The following is a 4,183-nucleotide window of genomic DNA, read 5'->3' as shown; positions in this document are numbered from 1 at the left end:
CCAAACCATTTAGATTTCGGGCAGTTTTTTCCAAATTTAAAAATTTTAACAAATTCTTTTTTGCTACACGGTTCGTGGTAGGGATTTTCAGGGGCTGGGATCCGTGCGAATAATTGCATTTTTTATTGTTTATTGCTATTTATTGTTTATTGCATTATTGGAGGATAGCACGTTAAAACGTTGCGTGTAATCTTGCTCAAACGATTTCGATTTGTACTTAATGATTATTTGATTTTATAGGGCGTCTTTCCTATTTTTTATAGCAGTTTTTTCAAATGACTGCCCACTTATTTTTGTTTTTTATTGATTTGTTGATTCTTTAAGCATTTTTTTGCAGCTTTGAACTATTAATATTTTATTATCTAGGTACTTATTTTGCTAACATATCTTTTTTTTAGGTAAAACAGGTAACTTTAAAATGTTTCTATTTACTAATAACTAGATTTCAACCGTTCATGTTTCAGGATATTTATTGTTTCTTTCACTAATATTCTCCTTCGTAGGTACCTATGAATAATTCAACGTAAATTTTTAAATTATCTTTAGTTTTTAATCAAGCTGTTTGCTTCTACCTTGAACTATGCGTATGGTGTAAAATTTATTCCATATTTTGTTAAAATGATATTTTTCAGGTACACCAAGTCACTTTTTTAATGTTTCAGTTTTCGCTAAGTTCGGCATTACTTTTCCCCTGGTAGTCATCTACATGTAGAACTTTTAGTCCTATATTGTTGACTTGTGTTTCATTATATAATTGCTCGTCATATTTATTCCCCGAGGACATTTATTCTGGTTATGATTTTTTCATTTTAAAATTTTTGATCTATCACAATTGTTTTGTCGCATTAGGCAATTTTTGTTATTTTTTACTGGCGTTCTTCTGTGGTTTATACCCCAATTCAAACAGTTTCAAAAATCAATAATTCAGCTTGATTTTTCCAATTGAAAATCATTTACACTCAGTGATTCAACATTAACTAGCCAGGTTCTCTATTGTGGAAACTTTTTCTTTGAACCTCTAAAATGGAAATATAAAGCGAGTGTGTTCTGTTGTAAACTACAGTTTTTAATCTCGTGTAAGAAAGATTGCGCTGTTATACCAGTTTTTCTGTTAATTACACTCTAATTTAAACGGATTTTGTATTTTCAATAGGGATTGTTCGATGTATTAAACCCGAAATATTCTGCTCTCATTTATTCAACTTTAACTTGCCATGTTTTCTACTGTGGAAGCTTGAAAATTTAAATTGTAAATATAAAGCGATTGTGTTCTGCTGTGAACTACGGTTTTTAATCTCGTGTAAGAAAGATTGCGTTGTTATACATGTTTTATTCTGTTCATTCCACTCTAATTTAAGCGGATTTTGTATTTTCAATAGAGATTGTTCGATGTATCAAACCTGAAGTATTTTGTTCTCATTTATTCAACTTTAACTAGCCAGGTTTTCTACTGTGGAAACTTTTTATTTGAACCTTTACAATGTAAATATAAAGCGATTGTGTTCTGCTGTGAACTACACTTTTTAATCTCGTGTTAGAAAGTTTGCGATGTTATACATGTTTTCCTGTTAATTACACTCTTATTTAAACGGATTCTGTATTTTCAATAGGGATTGTTCGATGTATTAAACCCGAAATATTTTGCTCTCATTTATTCAACTTCAACTTGCCAGGTTTTCTACTGTGGAAGCTTTCTACTTGAAAATTTAAATTGTAAATATAAAGCGATTGAATTCTGCTGCGAACTACACTTTTTAATCGTGTAAAAAAGATTACGTTGTTATACATGTTTTTCTGTTAATTACACTCTAATTTAAACGGATTTTGGACTTTCAATAGGGATAGTTCGATGTATGTATTAAATCCAAAATATTTTGCTCTCATTTATTCAACTTTAACTAGTCAGAATAAAGATAAAGCGAGTGTGTTGTGCCTTGAACTACACTTCATTGTCCGGTTAGACAATTTGTGTCATTTGTTGGTGTCTTGGTGTTTTTCTTGCAAATGAGCTAGTTCGGATCTTTTAGGATTTTGAAGAAAAAAATGTTCATTTACTGTAAAATTTTCCTTAACGAATACTTTTTCTTAGTGGCATTTCTTCCAAAAATTCCCTTTTCGACAAATTTTTGAAGCTCGAAAGTTCACTGTTCTTCACTTTATAAAATAACTTGCTTATACAATCTATCTGCGACACAGTGCGTTATCAACAGGAAATCAACATTTTAATGCATGTGGCCACATGTATATTACAGTATTTAGTAGACATGTAGATGTAGTTATTTGGGTTATTTTTTATTAGCTTTGGGTTGAATAGTATTAGTTAGCTTTAGTTAGTTGGGTTTATTGCTGGTTTTCCGTTGATACATTTTCAATAGTTCCAATCATATTATTTGGGTTTAAAACTGTTTTCACCGAAGCAGGGGAGAATAGTGAACTTTCCAACATCGAAAGGTCGTTGAAAAGGACATTTTCGGAAGAAATGTCGTTAAGAAAAAATTGTTATTAAAGGGATAATCTATTTTTTGCTCAGTTTTTCAACATCAAATGGTCAGGTTTTCCACAGTAGACTGCTTTATTATGTAACATAGGGGTGTTCTGCTGCAAACACACCTTGAATTATTAGTGTTCTTCTGCTGTGAATTACACTCTAAATTGGACGCTTTATGAACTCTAAGTAGGAACTGCTCAGATTTGCAACTTTCAACTCTTTTGCTCAATTTTTAACTTTAAATGGTCAGGTTTTCCACAGTAGACTGCTTTATTATGTAACATAGGGGTGTTCTGCTGCAGACACACCTTCAATTATAAGTGTTCTTCTGCCTGCTGTGAATTACACTCTAAATTGGACGCATCATGAACTCTAAGTAGGGACTGCTCAGATTTGCAATTTTTATCAATCAATTATTAGTGTTTTTTTGGGGTAAATTTCAATTTTTCCTGTTTCGAAATTTTATAATACCACAGAATCCAGACTAAAGTGCCTCAAGGTAGGTGAATATATGTTTTATTACTTTGTGGTGGTCTAGCGGATAGCACCTCAAGAGGCTGCGAGTGGTTCTGGCGTCCTAATTTAGATTTCGCGCAATTTTTGCAAATTTTACACACTAACAAAGTGATTTTTTCCTGTTTTTTGCTCTCCAGCATCCTTCAGGCCGTAAGTGGTCCAGATCAAGATTATAACCGGACTTGCATCTGTTCTTTTAAATTTAAGCCAATAAATGGCATTGAGTATTTTTGAGAAAAAATCTGGTATTTAGGGAATTTTAGCGATCTGGATCCGGACAGCGATTTATTTTGTAGATGTAGATGGCAACCAGGGTTGTAGTTTTTCTTTGATACTTGATGATTCTTTTATTTTATATGGCTTTTTGCTGATTTTATATTGCGGTTTTCTTTAAATGAATTAACCCACTTATTTTTGGTTTTCTATGTATTTTTGATTTTTTAAACATTTTTTGCAGCTTTGAATTATTAATATTTTATTATGGCATTTAGGTACTTATTTTGCTAACATATAATTTTTTCAGGTAAAACAGGTAACTCTTTAAACTGCTTTTAACATTTAGGAATGTTTTCCGGGCTTTGAAGCCGTGGTCTATCGGAATTTCTTCCTGACGTTTCGTCCACAACTGCGGTGGACATTTTCAAAGGCGATGAGGCAGTGGGCGAAGTGATCTCCCGTGCTTTCCGACTAAGAATAATTCAACTGCTGGATTCCCAGTCGTATTTATGCCGCCCAGCCGTGTGTGCTCATGCGTGGGGGTTCCAACGCTTCGGCGCACATGCTACGAACTACGAAGACAAAATTAAAGAACTTTTGACCCCGTCAACGTACAAAAAGTTGACACGGGATCCGACGGCACGGATACTAAGAACAACGAACAAATTAATTAAGGATATGACATCTTTATCCGAGGAGTTGGCAAAACTCAAAAAATCAGAAGCACTCCCACCAAGACTCTACGGACTACCCAAGATCCATAAACCGGATGTACCACTGAGACCATTGTGAGCGCCATTGGAAGTCCCACCTACAATATTGCAAAATATCTAGCCAAACTATTACAGCCAAAAATTGGAAAAACGGCCAGCTTTATAAAGGACTCATCCCATTTTGTTCAGAGGTTGCACTCGTTGTCGTTATCGCCCGGGGAAATCCTTGTGAGTTTTGATGTGGTTTCAT

This window comes from Dendroctonus ponderosae, unplaced genomic scaffold (genome assembly GCF_020466585.1).
Source record: "Dendroctonus ponderosae isolate FM_Combo_2020 unplaced genomic scaffold, Dpon_F_20191213v2 Dpon_F_20191213_2, whole genome shotgun sequence".
Taxonomy (NCBI): Eukaryota; Metazoa; Arthropoda; class Insecta; order Coleoptera; family Curculionidae; genus Dendroctonus; species Dendroctonus ponderosae.
This window is presented reverse-complemented; position numbering follows the sequence as displayed.